At 23.2% G+C, this 17,946-nt stretch overlaps 1 long non-coding RNA gene across 4 annotated transcripts; it reads left to right on the forward strand.

The window, feature by feature from the left end:
- Positions 1-5,473: 5,473 nt before the first annotated feature.
- Positions 5,474-14,040, forward strand: LOC143378233 (uncharacterized). 4 transcript variants are annotated; one of them, XR_013087847.1, is made up of 6 exons: positions 5,474-5,723; positions 5,993-7,055; positions 7,649-9,087; positions 9,923-10,108; positions 12,813-13,336; positions 13,754-14,040. It is a non-coding gene; the product is annotated as an uncharacterized LOC143378233 (long non-coding RNA). The 4 variants fall into 4 exon arrangements; XR_013087849.1 differs by lacking the exon at positions 5,474-5,723 and having other exon boundaries at positions 5,792-7,055; positions 9,923-10,960; positions 13,084-13,336; XR_013087846.1 differs by lacking the exon at positions 5,474-5,723 and having other exon boundaries at positions 5,792-7,055.
- Positions 14,041-17,946: the final 3,906 nt, after the last annotated feature.

Genomic DNA, 17,946 nt, shown 5'->3' on the forward strand with positions numbered 1-17,946 from the left:
AAAATAGGTGTATAAATAGAGAAAAATATCTAAATAAATGATAGAAAAAAGGTAAATAAAAAAATAGGTAAATAAATTAGAGGAAAAAATAGGTAAATTAATTAGAGAAAAATAACTAATTAAAAAAAATAGGTAAATAAATAGAGGAAAAAATAGGTAAATTATCTAGAGAAAAAATAGGTAAATAAATAGAGAAAAATTGGTAAATAAACCAAAGAAAAAAAGGTAAATAAAAAAAGGTAAATAAATTAGAGGAAAAAATTGGTAAATAAACAGAGAAAAATACGAAAATAAATGAGAGAGAAAAATAGGTAAATATATAGAGAAAAAATGGGTAAGTAAATAGAGAAAAAATGGATAAATAAATGAGAGAAAGAAATAGGTAAATAACTAGAGAAAAAATAGGTGAATAAATAGAGAAAAAATAGTTAAATTATCTAGAGAAAAAATAGGTGTATAAATATAGATAAATAGCTAAATAAATCAAAGAAAAAAGGTAAATAAAAAATAGGTAAATAAATAGAGAAAAAATAGGTAAATAAACAGAAAAAAATGGGTGACTAAATGAGAGAAAGAAATAGGTAAGTAACTAGAGAAAAAATAGGTAAATAAATAGAGAAAAAGTAGGTAAATAAAATAGAGAAAAAGTAGGTAAATAAAATAGAGAAAAAAATAGGCAAATAAATAGAGAAAAAATTGGTAAATTATCTAGAGAAGAATAGGTGTATAAATAGAGAAAAATAGCTAAATAAATCAAAGAAAAAAAGGTAAATAAAAAATAGGTAAATAAACTAGAGAAAAAAATAGGTAAATTAATTAGAGAAAATAGCTAATCTAAAAAAATAGGTAAATAAATAGAGGAAAAAATAGGTAAATAAATAGAGAAAACAAAGGAGGTAAATAAATAGAGAAAAAATTGGTAAATAAATTAGAGAAAAATAGGAAAATAAACTAGAGAAAAAATAGGTGTATAAATAGAGAAAAATATCTAAATAAATGATAGAAAAAAGGTAAATAAAAAAATAGGTAAATAAATTAGAGGAAAAAATAGGTAAATTAATTAGAGAAAAATAACTAATTAAAAAAAATAGGTAAATAAATAGAGGAAAAAATAGGTAAATTATCTAGAGAAAAAATAGGTAAATAAATAGAGAAAAATTGGTAAATAAACCAAAGAAAAAAAGGTAAATAAAAAAAGGTAAATAAATTAGAGGAAAAAATTGGTAAATAAACAGAGAAAAATACGAAAATAAATGAGAGAGAAAAATAGGTAAATATATAGAGAAAAAAATAGGTAAGTAAATAGAGAAAAAATGGATAAATAAATGAGAGAAAGAAATAGGTAAATAACTAGAGAAAAAATAGGTGAATAAATAGAGAAAAAATAGTTAAATTATCTAGAGAAAAAATAGGTGTATAAATATAGATAAATAGCTAAATAAATCAAAGAAAAAAAGGTAAATAAAAAAATAGGTAAATAAATTAGAGGAAAAATAGGTAAATAAACAGAAAAAAATGGGTGAATAAATGAGAGAAAGAAATAGGTAAGTAACTAGAGAAAAAATAGGTAAATAAATAGAGAAAATGTAGGTAAATAAAATAGAGAAAAAGTAGGTAAATAAAATAGAGAAAAAAATAGGCAAATAAATAGAGAAAAAATTGGTAAATTATCTAGAGAAGAATAGGTGTATAAATAGAGAAAAATAGCTAAATAAATCAAAGAAAAAAAGGTAAATAAAAAATAGGTAAATAAACTAGAGAAAAAAATAGGTAAATTAATTAGAGAAAATAGCTAATCTAAAAAAATAGGTAAATAAATAGAGGAAAAAATAGGTAAATAAATAGAGAAAACAAAGGAGGTAAATAAATAGAGAAAAAATTGGTAAATAAATTAGAGAAAAATAGGAAAATAAACTAGAGAAAAAATAGGTGTATAAATAGAGAAAAATATCTAAATAAATGATAGAAAAAAGGTAAATAAAAAAATAGGTAAATAAATTAGAGGAAAAAATAGGTAAATTAATTAGAGAAAAATAACTAATTAAAAAAAATAGGTAAATAAATAGAGGAAAAAATAGGTAAATTATCTAGAGAAAAAATAGGTAAATAAATAGAGAAAAATTGGTAAATAAACCAAAGAAAAAAAGGTAAATAAAAAAGGTAAATAAATTAGAGGAAAAATTGGTAAATAAACAGAGAAAAATACGAAAATAAATGAGAGAGAAAAATAGGTAAATATATAGAGAAAAAATAGGTAAGTAAATAGAGAAAAAATGGATAAATAAATGAGAGAAAGAAATAGGTAAATAACTAGAGAAAAAATAGGTGAATAAATAGAGAAAAAATAGTTAAATTATCTAGAGAAAAAATAGGTGTATAAATATAGATAAATAGCTAAATAAATCAAAGAAAAAAAGGTAAATAAAAAAATAGGTAAATAAATAGAGAAAAAATAGGTAAATAAACAGAAAAAAATGGGTGACTAAATGAGAGAAAGAAATAGGTAAGTAACTAGAGAAAAAATAGGTAAATAAATAGAGAAAAAGTAGGTAAATAAAATAGAGAAAAAGTAGGTAAATAAAATAGAGAAAAAAATAGGCAAATAAATAGAGAAAAAATTGGTAAATTATCTAGAGAAGAATAGGTGTATAAATAGAGAAAAATAGCTAAATAAATCAAAGAAAAAAAGGTAATAAAAAATAGGTAAATAAACTAGAGAAAAAAATAGGTAAATTAATTAGAGAAAATAGCTAATCTAAAAAAATAGGTAAATAAATAGAGGAAAAAATAGGTAAATAAATAAGAAAACAAAGGAGGTAAATAAATAGAGAAAAAATTGGTAAATAAATTAGAGAAAAATAGGAAAATAAACTAGAGAAAAAATAGGTGTATAAATAGAGAAAAATATCTAAATAAATGATAGAAAAAAGGTAAATAAAAAAATAGGTAAATAAATTAGAGGAAAAAATAGGTAAATTAATTAGAGAAAAATAACTAATTAAAAAAAATAGGTAAATAAATAGAGGAAAAAATAGGTAAATTATCTAGAGAAAAAATAGGTAAATAAATAGAGAAAAATTGGTAAATAAACCAAAGAAAAAAAGGTAAATAAAAAAAGGTAAATAAATTAGAGGAAAAAATTGGTAAATAAACAGAGAAAAATACGAAAATAAATGAGAGAGAAAAATAGGTAAATATATAGAGAAAAAATAGGTAAGTAAATAGAGAAAAAATGGATAAATAAATGAGAGAAAGAAATAGGTAAATAACTAGAGAAAAAATAGGTGAATAAATAGAGAAAAAATAGTTAAATTATCTAGAGAAAAAATAGGTGTATAAATATAGATAATAGCTAAATAAATCAAAGAAAAAAAGGTAAATAAAAAAATAGGTAAATAAATTAGAGGAAAAATAGGTAAATAAACAGAAAAAAATGGGTGAATAAATGAGAGAAAGAAATAGGTAAGTAACTAGAGAAAAAATAGGTAAATAAATAGAGAAAATGTAGGTAAATAAAATAGAGAAAAAGTAGGTAAATAAAATAGAGAAAAAAATAGGCAATAAATAGAGAAAAAATTGGTAAATTATCTAGAGAAGAATAGGTGTATAAATAGAGAAAAATAGCTAAATAAATCAAAGAAAAAAAGGTAAATAAAAAATAGGTAAATAAACTAGAGAAAAAAATAGGTAAATTAATTAGAGAAAATAGCTAATCTAAAAAAATAGGTAAATAAATAGAGGAAAAAATAGGTAAATAAATAGAGAAAACAAAGGAGGTAAATAAATAGAGAAAAAATTGGTAAATAAATTAGAGAAAAATAGGAAAATAAACTAGAGAAAAAATAGGTGTATAAATAGAGAAAAATATCTAAATAAATGATAGAAAAAAGGTAAATAAAAAAATAGGTAAATAAATTAGAGGAAAAAATAGGTAAATTAATTAGAGAAAAATAACTAATTAAAAAAAATAGGTAAATAAATAGAGGAAAAAATAGGTAAATTATCTAGAGAAAAAATAGGTAAATAAATAGAGAAAAATTGGTAAATAAACCAAAGAAAAAAAGGTAAATAAAAAAAGGTAAATAAATTAGAGGAAAAAATTGGTAAATAAACAGAGAAAAATACGAAAATAAATGAGAGAGAAAAATAGGTAAATATATAGAGAAAAAATAGGTAAGTAAATAGAGAAAAAATGGATAAATAAATGAGAGAAAGAAATAGGTAAATAACTAGAGAAAAAATAGGTGAATAAATAGAGAAAAAATAGTTAAATTATCTAGAGAAAAAATAGGTGTATAAATATAGATAAATAGCTAAATAAATCAAAGAAAAAAAGGTAAATAAAAAAATAGGTAAATAAATTAGAGGAAAAATAGGTAAATAAACAGAAAAAAATGGGTGAATAAATGAGAGAAAGAAATAGGTAAGTAACTAGAGAAAAAATAGGTAAATAAATAGAGAAAATGTAGGTAAATAAAATAGAGAAAAAGTAGGTAAATAAAATAGAGAAAAAAATAGGCAAATAAAGAGAGAAAAAATTGGTAAATTATCTAGAGAAGAATAGGTGTATAAATAGAGAAAAATAGCTAAATAAATCAAAGAAAAAAAGGTAAATAAAAAATAGGTAAATAAACTAGAGAAAAAAATAGGTAAATTAATTAGAGAAAATAGCTAATCTAAAAAAATAGGTAAATAAATAGAGGAAAAAATAGGTAAATAAATAGAGAAAACAAAGGAGGTAAATAAATAGAGAAAAAATTGGTAAATAAATTAGAGAAAAATAGGAAAATAAACTAGAGAAAAAATAGGTGTATAAATAGAGAAAAATATCTAAATAAATGATAGAAAAAAGGTAAATAAAAAAATAGGTAAATAAATTAGAGGAAAAAATAGGTAAATTAATTAGAGAAAAATAACTAATTAAAAAAAATAGGTAAATAAATAGAGGAAAAAATAGGTAAATTATCTAGAGAAAAAATAGGTAAATAAATAGAGAAAAATTGGTAAATAAACCAAAGAAAAAAAGGTAAATAAAAAAAGGTAAATAAATTAGAGGAAAAAATTGGTAAATAAACAGAGAAAAATACGAAAATAAATGAGAGAGAAAAATAGGTAAATATATAGAGAAAAAATAGGTAAGTAAATAGAGAAAAAATGGATAAATAAATGAGAGAAAGAAATAGGTAAATAACTAGAGAAAAAATAGGTGAATAAATAGAGAAAAAATAGTTAAATTATCTAGAGAAAAAATAGGTGTATAAATATAGATAAATAGCTAAATAAATCAAAGAAAAAAAGGTAAATAAAAAAATAGGTAAATAAATTAGAGGAAAAATAGGTAAATAAACAGAAAAAAATGGGTGAATAAATGAGAGAAAGAAATAGGTAAGTAACTAGAGAAAAAATAGGTAAATAAATAGAGAAAATGTAGGTAAATAAAATAGAGAAAAAGTAGCTAAATAAAATAGAGAAAAAAATAGGCAAATAAAGAGAGAAAAAATTGGTAAATTATCTAGAGAAGAATAGGTGTATAAATAGAGAAAAATAGCTAAATAAATCAAAGAAAAAAAGGTAAATAAAAAATAGGTAAATAAACTAGAGAAAAAAATAGGTAAATTAATTAGAGAAAATAGCTAATTTAAAAAAATAGGTAAATAAATAGAGGAAAAAATAGGTAAATAAATAGAGAAAACAAAGGAGGTAAATAAATAGAGAAAAAATTGGTAAATAAATTAGAGAAAAATAGGAAAATAAACTAGAGAAAAAATAGGTGTATAAATAGAGAAAAATATCTAAATAAATGAAAGAAAAAAGGTAAATAAAAAAATAGGTAAATAAATTAGAGGAAAAAATTGGTAAATAAACAGAGAAAAATACGAAAATAAATGAGAGAGAAAATAGGAAAATATATAGAGAAAAAATAGGTAAGTAAATAGAGAAAAAAGAGGTAAATAAATAGAGAAAAATAGGTAAATAAATAGATAAAAAATAGTTAAATAAAATAGAGAAATAAATAGGCAAATAAATAGAGAAAAAATAGGTAAATTATCTAGAGAAAAATAGGTGTATAAATAGAGAAAAATAGCTAAATGAATCAAGGAAAAAAGGTAAATAAAAAAATAGGTAAATAAATTAGAGGAAAAAATAGGTAACTAAACAGAGAAAAAATGGGTAAATAAATGAGAGAAAGAAATAGGTAAATAATTAGAGAAAAATAGGTAAATAAATACAGAAAAAGTAGGTAAATAAAATAGAGAAAAAGTAGGTAAATAAAATAGAGAAAAATAGGTAAATAAACAGAGAAAAAATAGGTAAATAAATTAGAGAATAAAATAGAGAAGGAAATAGTGAAAAATAGGTAATGAAGTAGAGAATACAATGGAGGTAAATAAAAACAGAAAATAGGTAAATACATAGAGAAAAATAGGTAAATAATTTAGAGAAAAAATAGGTAAATAAATAGAGAAAAAGTAGGTAAATAAAATAGAGAAAAAGTAGGTAAATAAAATAGAGAAAAAAATAGGCAAATAAATAGAGAAAAATAGGTAAATTATCTAGAGAAGAATAGGTGTATAAATAGAGAAAAATAGCTAAATAAATCAAAGAAAAAAAGGTAAATAAAAAATAGGTAAATAAACTAGAGAAAAAAATAGGTAAATTAATTAGAGAAAAATAACTAATTAAAAAATATAGGTAAATAAATAGAGGAAAAAATAGGTAAATTATCTAGAGAAAAAATAGGTAAATAAATAGAGAGAAATGGGTAAATAAATAGAGAAAATATATGTGTATAAATTAGAGAAAGAAAGAGGTAAATAAATATAAAAAAAGTAAATGAATAGAGAAAAAATTGGAAAATAAATAGAGAAAAATAGGTAAAGAAATAGAGAAAAAATAGGTAAATTATCTAGAGAAAAATAGGTGTATAAATAGAGAAAAATAGCTAAATAAATCAAGGAAAAAAAGGTAAATAAAAAAATAGGTAAATAAATTAGAGGAAAGAATAGGTAACTAAACAGAGAAAAAATGGGTAAATAAATGAGAGAAAGAAATAGGTAAATAACTAGAGAAAAAATAGGTGAATAAATAGAGAAAAAATAGTTAAATTATCTAGAGAAAAAATAGGTGTATAAATATAGATAAATAGCTAAATAAATCAAAGAAAAAAAGGTAAATAAAAAATAGGTAAATAAACTAGAGAAAAAAATAGGTAAATTAATTAGAGAAAAAATAGGTAAATAAATAGAGAAAAATAGGTAAACAAACCAAAGAAAAAAAGGTAAATAAATTAGAGGAAAAAATTGGTAAATAAACAGAGAAAAATACAAAAATAAATGAGAGAGAAAAATATCTAAATATATAGAGAAAAAATAGGTAAGTAAATAGAGAAAAAAGAGGTAAATAAATAGAGAAAAATAGGTAAATAAATAGATAAAAAATAGTTAAATAAAATAGAGAAATAAATAGGCAAATAAATAGAGAAAAAATAGGTAAATTATCTAGAGAAAAATAGGTGTATAAATAGAGAAAAATAGAAACTAAATAAATCAAGGAAAAAAGGTAAATAAAAAAATAGGTAAATCAATTAGAGGAAAAAATAGGTAACTAAACAGAGAAAAATGGGTAAATAAATGAGAGAAAGAAATAGGTAAATAACTAGAGAGAAATAGGTAAATAAACCAAAGAAAAAAAGGTAAATAAAAAAATAGGTAAATAAATTAGAGGAAAAAATGGGTAAATAAACAGAGAAAAATACGAAAATAAATGAGAGAGAAAAATAGGTCAATATATAGAGAAAAAGTAGGTAAATAAAATAGAGAAAAAGTAGGTAAATAAAATAGAGAAAAATAGGTAAATAAACAGAGAAAAAATAGGTAAATAAATTAAAGAAAAAAATAGATAAGGAAATAGTGAAAAATAGGTAATGAAGTAGAGAATACAATGGAGGTAAATAAAAACAGAAAATAGGTAAATACATAGAGAAAAATAGGTAAAAATTTTAGAGAAAAAAATAAGCAAATAAATAGAGAAAAATAGGTAAATAAATAGATAAAAAAATAGGTAAATAAAATAGAGAAAAAAATAGGCAAATAAATAGAGAAAAATAGGTAAATTATCTAGAGAAAAATAGGTGTATAAATAGAGAAAAATAGCTAAATAAATCAAAGAAAAAAAGGTAAATAAAAAATAGGTAAATAAACTAGAGAAAAAAATAGGTAAATTAATTAGAGAGAATAGCTAATTTTAAAAAATAGGTAAATAAATAGAGGAAAAATAGGTAAATAAATAGAGAAAACAAAGGAGGTAAATAAATAGAGAACAAATTGGTAAATAAATTAGAGAAAAATAGGAAAATAAACTAGAGAAAAAATAGGTGTATAAATAGAGAAAAATATCTAAATAAATGAAAGAAAAAGGTGAATAAAAAAATAGGTAAATAAATTAGGGGCAAAAATAGGTAAATTAATTAGAGAAAAATACGAAAATAAATGAGAGAGAAAAATAGGAAAATATATAGAGAAAAAATAGGTAAGTAAATAGAGAAAAAATGGGTAAATAAATGAGAGAAAGAAATAGGTAAATAACTAGAGAAAAAATAGGCGAATAAATAGAGAAAAAATAGTTAAATTATCTAGAGAAAAATAGGTGTATAAATATAGATAAATAGCTAAATAAATCAAAGCAAAAAAGGTAAATAAAAAATAGGTAAATAACTAGAGAAAAAATAGGTAAATAAATAGAGAGAAATGGGTAAATAAATAGAGAAAATATATGTGTATAAATTAGAGAAAGAAAGAGGTAAATAAATATAAAAAAAGTAAATGAATAGAAAAAAAATTGGAAAATAAATAGAGAAAAAATAGGTAAATAAATAGAGAAAAAATAGGTAAATTATCTAGAGAAAAATAGGTGTATAAATAGAGAAAAATAGCTAAATAAATCAAGGAAAAAAAGGTAAATAAAAAAATAGGTAAATAAATTAGAGGAAAAATAGGTAAATAAACAGAAAAAATGGGTGAATAAATGAGAGAAAGAAATAGGTAAGTAACTAGAGAAAAAATAGGTAAATAAATAGAGAAAATGTAGGTAAATAAAATAGAGAAAAAGTAGGTAAATAAAATAGAGAAAAAAATAGGCAAATAAAGAGAGAAAAAATTGGTAAATTATCTAGAGAAGAATAGGTGTATAAATAGAGAAAACTAGCTAAATAAATCAAAGAAAAAAAGGTAAATAAAAAATAGGTAAATAAACTAGAGAAAAAAATAGGTAAATTAATTAGAGAAAATAGCTAATTTAAAAAAATAGGTAAATAAATAGAGGAAAAAATAGGTAAATAAATAGAGAAAACAAAGGAGGTAAATAAATAGAGAAAAAATTGGTAAATAAATTAGAGAAAAATAGGAAAATAAACTAGAGAAAAAATAGGTGTATAAATAGAGAAAAATATCTAAATAAATGAAAGAAAAAAGGTAAATAAAAAAATAGGTAAATAAATTAGAGGAAAAAATTGGTAAATAAACAGAGAAAAATACGAAAATAAATGAGAGAGAAAAATAGGAAAATATATAGAAAAAAAATAGGTAAGTAAATAGAGAAAAAAGAGGTAAATAAATAGAGAAAAATAGGTAAATAAATAGATAAAAAATAGTTAAATAAAATAGAGAAATAAATAGGCATATAAATAGAGAAAAAATAGGTAAATTATCTAGAGAAAAATAGGTGTATAAATAGAGAAAAATAGCTAAATGAATCAAGGAAAAAAGGTAAATAAAAAAATAGGTAAATAAATTAGTGGAAAAAATAGGTAACTAAACAGAGAAAAAATGGGTAAATAAATGAGAGAAAGAAATAGGTAAATAATTAGAGAAAAATAGGTAAATAAATACAGAAAAAGTAGGTAAATAAAATAGAGAAAAAGTAGGTAAATAAAATAGAGAAAAATAGGTAAATAAACAGAGAAAAAATAGGTAAATAAATTAGAGAATAAAATAGAGAAGGAAATAGTGAAAAATAGGTAATGAAGTAGAGAATACAATGGAGGTAAATAAAAACAGAAAATAGGTAAATACATAGAGAAAAATAGGTAAATAATTTAGAGAAAAAATAGGTAAATAAATAGAGAAAAAGTAGGTAAATAAAATAGAGAAAAAGTAGGTAAATAAAATAGAGAAAAAAATAGGCAAATAAATAGAGAAAAATAGGTAAATTATCTAGAGAAGAATAGGTGTATAAATAGAGAAAAATAGCTAAATAAATCAAAGAAAAAAAGGTAAATAAAAAATAGGTAAATAAACTAGAGAAAAAAATAGGTAAATTAATTAGAGAAAATAGCTAATTTAAAAAAATAGGTAAATAAATAGAGGAAAAAATAGGTAAATAAATAGAGAACACAAAGGAGGTAAATAAATAGAGAAAAAATTGGTAAATAAATTAGAGAAAAATAGGAAAATAAACTAGAGAAAAAATAGGTGTATAAATAGAGAAAAATATCTAAATAAATGAAAGAAAAAAAGTAAATAAAAAAAATAGGTAAATAAATTAGAGGAAAAAATAGGTAAATTAATTAGAGAAAAATAACTAATTAAAAAAAATAGGTAAATAAATAGAGGAAAAATAGGTAAATTATCTAGAGAAAAAATAGGTAAATAAATAGAGAAAAATAGGTAAATAAACCAAAGAAAAAAAGGTAAATAAAAAAATAGGTAAATGAATTAGAGGAAAAAATTGGTAAATAAACAGAGAAAAATACGAAAATAAATGAGAGAGAAAAATAGGTAAATATATAGAGAAAAAATAGGTAAGTAAATAGAGAAAAAATGGGTAAATAAATGAGAGAAAGAAATAGGTAAATAACTAGAGAAAAAATAGGTGAATAAATAGAGAAAAAATACTTAAATTATCTAGAGAAAAATAGGTGTATAAATAGAGAAAAATAGCTAAATAAATCAAGGAAAAAAAGGTAAATAAAAAAATAGGTAAATAAATTAGAGGAAAAATAGGTAAATAAACAGAAAAAAATGGGTGAATAAATGAGAGAAAGAAATAGGTAAATAACTACAGAAAAAATAGGTAAATAAATAGAGAAAAAATAGGTAAATAAACAGAAAAAAATGGGTGAATAAATGAGAGAAAGAAATAGGTAAGTAACTAGAGAAAAAATAGGTAAATAAATAGAGAAAAAGTAGGTAAATAAAATAGAGAAAAAGTAGGTAAATAAAATAAAGAAAAAATTGGTAAATAAATTAGAGAAAAATAGGAAAATAAACTAGAGAAAAAATAGGTGTATAAATAGAGAAAAATATCTAAATAAATGAAAGAAAAAAGGTAAATAAAAAAATAGGTAAATAAATTAGAGGAAAAAATAGGTAAATTAATTAGAGAAAAATAACTAATTAAAAAAATAGGTAAATAAATAGAGGAAAAAATAGGTAAATTATCTAGAGAAAAAATAGGTAAATAAATAGAGAAAAATAGGTAAATAAACCAAAGAAAAAAAGGTAAATAAAAAAATATTTAAATAAATTAGAGGAAAAAATTGGTAAATAAACAGAAAAATAGGTGAATAAATTAGAGAAAAAAGCAGGTAAATAACTAGAGAAAAATAGGTAAATAAATAGAGATAATATATGTGTATAAATTAGAGAAAGAAAGAGGTAAATAAATAGAAAAAAAGTAAATGAATAGAGAAAAAAATGGAAAATAAATAGAGAAAAAATAGGTAAATAAATAGAGAAAAATAGGTAAATTAATTAGAGAAAAGTAGCTAATTAAAAAAAATAGGTAAATTATCTAGAGAAAAAATAGGTAAATAAATAGAGAAAAATTGGTAAATAAACCAAAGAAGAAAAGGTAAATAAAAAAAGGTAAATAAATTAGAGGAAAAAATTGGTAAATAAACAGAGAAAAATACGAAAATAAATGAGAGAGAAAAATAGGTAAATATATAGAGAAAAAATAGGTAAGTAAATAGAGAAAAAATGGGTAAATAAATGAGAGAAAGAAATAGGTAAATAACTAGAGAAAAAATAGGTGAATAAATAGAGAAAAAATAGTTAAATTATCTAGAGAAAAAATAGGTGTATAAATATAGATAAATAGCTAAATAAATCAAAGAAAAAAATGTAAATAAAAAATAGGTAAATAACTAGAGAAAAAATAGGTAAATAAATAGAGAGAAATGGGTAAATAAATAGAGAAAATATATGTGTATAAATTAGAGAAAGAAAGAGGTAAATAAATATAAAAAAAGTAAATGAATAGAGAAAAAATTGGAAAATAAATAGAGAAAAAATGGGTAAATAAATGAGAGAAAGAAATAGGTAAATAACTAGAGAAAAAATAGTGAATAAATAGAGAAAAAATAGTTAAATTATCTAGAGAAAAAATAGGGGTATAAATATAGATAAATAGCTAAATAAATCAAAGAAAAAAAGGTAAATAAAAAATAGGTAAATAAACTAGAGAAAAAAATAGGTAAATTAATTAGAGAAAGTAGCTAATTAAAAAAAATAGGTAAATAAATAGAGGAAAAAATAGGTAAATTATCTAGAGAAAAAATAGGTGTATAAATATAGATAAATAGCTAAATAAATCAAAGAAAAAAAGGTAAATAACTAGAGAAAAGATAGGTAAATAAATAGAGAAAAATGGGTAAATGAATAGAGAAAATATATGTGTATAAATTAGAGAGAGAAAGAGGTAAATAAATAGAAAAAAAAGTAAATGAATAGAGAAAAAATTGGAAAATAAATAGAGAAAAAATAGGTAAATAAATAGAGAAAAAATAGGTAAATTATCTAGAGAAAAAATAGGCAAATAAATAGAGAAAAATAGGTAAATAAATGAGAGAAAAAATAGGTAAATAACTAGAGAAAAATGGGTAAATAAATAGAGAAAATATATGTGTATAAATTAGAGAAAGAAAGAGGTAAATAAATAGAAAAAAAGTAAATGAATAGAGAAAAAATTGGAAAATAAATAGAGAAAAATAGGTAAATAAATAGAGAAAAAATAGGTAAATTATCTAGAGAAAATATAGGTAAATAAATAGAGAAAAATAGGTAAATAAACCAAAGAAAAAAGGTAAATAAAAAATAGGTAAATAAATTAGAGGAAAAAATTGGTAAATAAACAGAGAAAAAATACGAAAATAAACGAGAGAGAAAAATAGGTAAATATATAGAGAAAAAATAGGTAAGTAAATAGAGAAAAAAGAGGTAAATAAATAGAGAAAAATAGGTAAATAAATAGATAAAAAAATAGGTAAATAAAATAGAGAAATAAATAGGCAAATAAAATAGAGAAAAAAATAGGCAAATAAATAGAGAAAAAATAGGTAAATTATCTAGAGAAGAATAGGTGTATAAATAGAGAAAAATAGCTAAATAAATCAAAGAAAAAAAGGTAAATAAAAAATAGGTAAATAAACTAGAGAAAAAAATAGGTAAATTAATTAGAGAAAATAGCTAATTTAAAAAAATAGGTTAATAAATAGTGGAAAAAATAGGTAAATAAATAGAGAAAACAAAGGAGGTAAATAAATAGAGAAAAAATTGGTAAATAAAGTAGAGAAAAATAGGAAAATAAACTAGAGAAAAAATAGGTGTATAAATAGAGAAAAATATCTAAATAAATGAAAGAAAAAAGGTAAATAAAAAAAATAGGTAAATAAATTAGAGGAAAAAATAGGTAAGTTAATTAAAGAAAAATAACTAATTAAAAAAAATAGGTAAATAAATAGAGGAAAAAATAGGTAAATTATCTAGAGAAAAAATAGGTAAATAAATAGAGAAAAATAGGTAAATAAACCAAAGAAAAAAAGGTAAATAAAAAAATAGGTAAATAAATTAGAGGAAAAAATTGGTAAATAAACAGAGAAAAATACGAAAATAAATGAGAGAGAAAAATAGGTAAATATATAGAGAAAAAATAGGTAAGTAAATAGAGAAAAAATGGGTAAATAAATGAGAGAAAGAAATAGGTAAATAACTAGAGAAAAAATAGTGAATAAATAGAGAAAAAATAGTTAAATTAACTAGAGAAAAAATAGGTGTATAAATATAGATAAATAGCTAAATAAATCAAAGAAAAAAAGGTAAATAAAAAATAGGTAAATAAACTAGAGAAAAAAATAGGTAAATTAATTAGAGAAAATAGCTAATTTAAAAAAATAGGTTAATAAATAGTGGAAAAAATAGGTAAATAAATAGAGAAAACAAAGGAGGTAAATAAATAGAGAAAAAATTGGTAAATAAATTAGAGAAAAGTAGGAAAATAAACTAGAGAAAAAATAGGTGTATAAATAGAGAAAAATATCTAAATAAATGAAAGAAAAAAGGTAAATAAAAAAAATAGGTAAATAAATTAGAGGAAAAAGTAGGTAAGTTAATTAGAGAAAAATAACTAATTAAAAAAAATAGGTAAATAAATAGAGGAAAAAATAGGTAAATTATCTAGAGAAAAAATAGGCAAGTAAATAGAGAAAAAAGAGGTAAATAAATAGAGAAAAATAGGTAAATAAATAGATAAAAAAATAGGTAAATAAAATAGAGAAATAAATAGGCAAATAAATAGAGAAAAAATAGGAAAATTATCTAGAGAAAAATAGGTGTATAAATAGAGAAAAATAGCTAAATAAATCAAGAAAAAAGGTAAATAAAAAAATAGGTAAATAAATTAGAGGAAAAAATAGGTAACTAAACAGAGAAAAAATGGGTAAATAAATGAGAGAAAGAAATAGGTAAATATCTAGAGAAAAAATAGGTAAATAAATAGAGAAAAAGTAGGTAAATAAAATAGAGAAAAAGTAGGTAAATAAAATAGAGAAAAATAGGTAAACAATTTAGAGAAAAAAATAGGCAAATAAATAGAGAAAAATAGGTAATGAAGAAGAGAAAACAAAGTAGGTAAATAAATACAGAAAAAGGAGGTAAATAACTAGAGAAAAATAGTTAAATTATCTAGAGAAAAAATAGGTGTATAAATATAGATAAATAGCTAAATAAATCAAAGAAAAAAAGGTAAATAAAAAATAGGTAAATAAACAAGAGAAAAAAGTAGGTAAATTAATTAGAGAAAAATAGCTAATTAAAAAAAATAGGTAAATAAATAGAGGAAAAAATAGGTAAATTATCTAGAGAAAAAATAGGTGTATAAATATAGATAAATAGCTAAATAAATCAAAGAAAAAAAGGTAAATAACTAGAGAAAAAATAGGTAAATAAATAGAGAAAAATGGGTAAATGAATAGAGAAAATATATGTGTATAAATTAGAGAGAGAAAGAGGTAAATAAATAGAAAAAAAAGTAAATGAATAGAGAAAAAATTGGAAAATAAATAGAGAAAAAATAGGTAAATAAATAGAGAAAAAATAGGTAAATTATCTAGAGAAAAAATAGGCAAATAAATAGAGAAAAATGGGTAAATAAATAGAGAAAATATATGTGTATAAATTAGAGAAAGAAAGAGGTAAATAAATAGAAAACAAGTAAATGAATAGAGAAAAAATTGGAAAATAAATAGAGAAAAATAGGTAAATAAATAGAGAAAAAATAGGTAAATTATCTAGAGAAAATATAGGTAAATAAATAGAGAAAAATAGGTAAATAAACCAAAGAAAAAAGGTAAATAAAAAATAGGTAAATAAATTAGAGGAAAAAATTGGTAAATAAACAGAGAAAAAATACGAAAATAAACGAGAGAGAAAAATAGGTATATATATAGAGAAAAAATAGGTAAGTAAATAGAGAAAAAAGAGGTAAATAAATAGAGAAAAATAGGTAAATAAATAGATAAAAAAATAGGTAAATAAAATAGAGAAAGAAATAGGCAAATAAAATAGAGAAAAAAATAGGCAAATAAATAGAGAAAAAATAGGTAAATTATCTAGAGAAGAATAGGTGTATAAATAGAGAAAAAAAATAGCTAAATAAATCAAAGAAAAAAAAGGTAAATAAAAAATCGGTAAATAAACTAGAGAAAAAAAATAGGTAAATTAATTAGAGAAAATAGCTAATTTAAAAAAAAAATAGGTTAATAAATAGTGGAAAAAAGGACTTCCATTTCCGGTTTGTAAGAATCGTGACGTGTGAGTGAGCAGTGTGAGAGATAGGAGTGAATAAGGTGTTAGTAGGGCAGGTAGGGTGTGAAAAGTGGGTACAGAGGGAGAAGGGGGAGCTGGGAGTGAAGGGAGAGATAGGGCGAGGAAAAGGGGAGTGAGGGAGAGGAGGAAAAACAGGGTGGAAGCACGCGAGTTTTGAGGTTAGGGTAAGGAGGGAAGGATTGAGCGGGAGTGGAAAAGGCGGGAGAGTGGAGAAAGAGAGGAAGAGAGAGACATCGGGCGGTGAAGAAAGGAAATAAGGATATAGCGGAGACAGTAGATAAAGTAGGGAGTGAGAGAAGGGGAAATAGGCGGAAGGTAAGGAAGATAGGATGGAAGGGAAAGAGGGAGAAAAGGGAGAGGAAAGAGGAAAAGAAAGGGTAGAAACAGAGAGGAAGGTAGATGAAAAGGAAGAAGAGACGAAAAGGAGAGGTAGGAAAACGAATGCAGAGAGACTGGCAAGGGAAAGGAGCATGAGTGGAGGAAGCATAGGTGAAATTGCGGAGTTGTGGAAGAGAAAGAGAGAGAAAGAGGAACAGGGTCATGGAAAAGAGAGTGGAATAGAAGCGTTCCAAAAGAGTAGAAAGGTAGGAAGATCACCGGAGGGAGAAAGAGAGGGGGGAGGAATAGAGAGGCTATTAAAGGAAATGAGGGCGGAGATGAGGAAGGATCTGAAGGAAGTAAAGGAACAAGGGAGAGAGGCGAGGGAAGATATGGCGTCATTAAGAGAGAAAATGGAAGAATGGGAAGAGAAGTGGAGAAGAGAAAAGAAAGAGTTGGGAAATAGAATGGAAAGGGTGGAAAAAAGATTAGAGGAGGTGGAGAGAGAGGAGGAGAAGATCAAGGAAATGGAGGAGAGGCTAAAGAATTTAGAAATGAGGAGGAAAAAGGAGGAGGGAGTCGGAGAAGGAAGGAGAGAGGAAGGGGTGGGGAAGGACGCAGGACGGGAAGAATGGGAAACAAGGGTGCAGGGGATGGAAAGAAAACTAGAAATGAAAGAGAGAGAAGAGAGAAGGAAGAACATTATAATTAAAGGGGTAGGTAGGGAGGGAACGGCGATGAGGAGGGCAAAGGAAGTGCTGGATGTAGTAGGGATACAGGGGAGAATAGAGGGAGTGAGGGAGCTTGGAGGAAGAAGGCAAGGGAGGGAGGAAGTGATGCTGGAGGTAAAAATGGAGAGCATGGAAGTGAAGAGGGAAATAATGAGGAACAAAGGGAAGCTAAAAGGGAGAAAGGAAAGGATAGGGGACGATCTGACCTGGAAAGAAAGAAAGATGCAATGGCAGTTAAGGGTGGTAGGAGAAGAGGAGGAAAGAAAAGGGAATAGAGTGATAGTAAAGTACGGGAAGATAGAGATAGAGGGGAAAACGTGGTTCTGGGATGAGCAGGGAGAGGTACTAAGAGACTGGAGAGGGAAGGAGAGGGGAAGGGCAGAATGGGGAGCAAAAGAGGTGCGAGAAGGAGAAAGGGGCAGGGAAGAGGTGGGAAAGAAAGAAGGGAGACAGGGAGCGGAAGGGTCAAAAAACTAAGGGTGGAGGGAGAGAAAAGGGGAGCGACAGAACAAACGGAAGAAACGAAAAGTTGGAAGATAGCGTTCTGGAACGTAGCGGGGGTGGCAAACAAGGAGGTGGAATTTTGGAAGGGGATAGGGGAATGGGAAGTAATAGTGCTTTTGGAGACATGGATAGAAGAGAAGGGATGGGACAGGATTAAGCACAGGCTGCCGACGGGATACAGGTGGAAGACGCAGTGGGCAAAGAGAAGGAATAAGAGGGGGAGAGCGATGGGAGGCATAGTGATAGGGGTGAGGGAAGAGATGGAAGTAGGACAGGAACGAGATCAGGGA

Source organism: Andrena cerasifolii, unplaced genomic scaffold (assembly GCF_050908995.1).
Source record: "Andrena cerasifolii isolate SP2316 unplaced genomic scaffold, iyAndCera1_principal scaffold1513, whole genome shotgun sequence".
Classification (NCBI taxonomy): domain Eukaryota; kingdom Metazoa; phylum Arthropoda; class Insecta; order Hymenoptera; family Andrenidae; genus Andrena; species Andrena cerasifolii.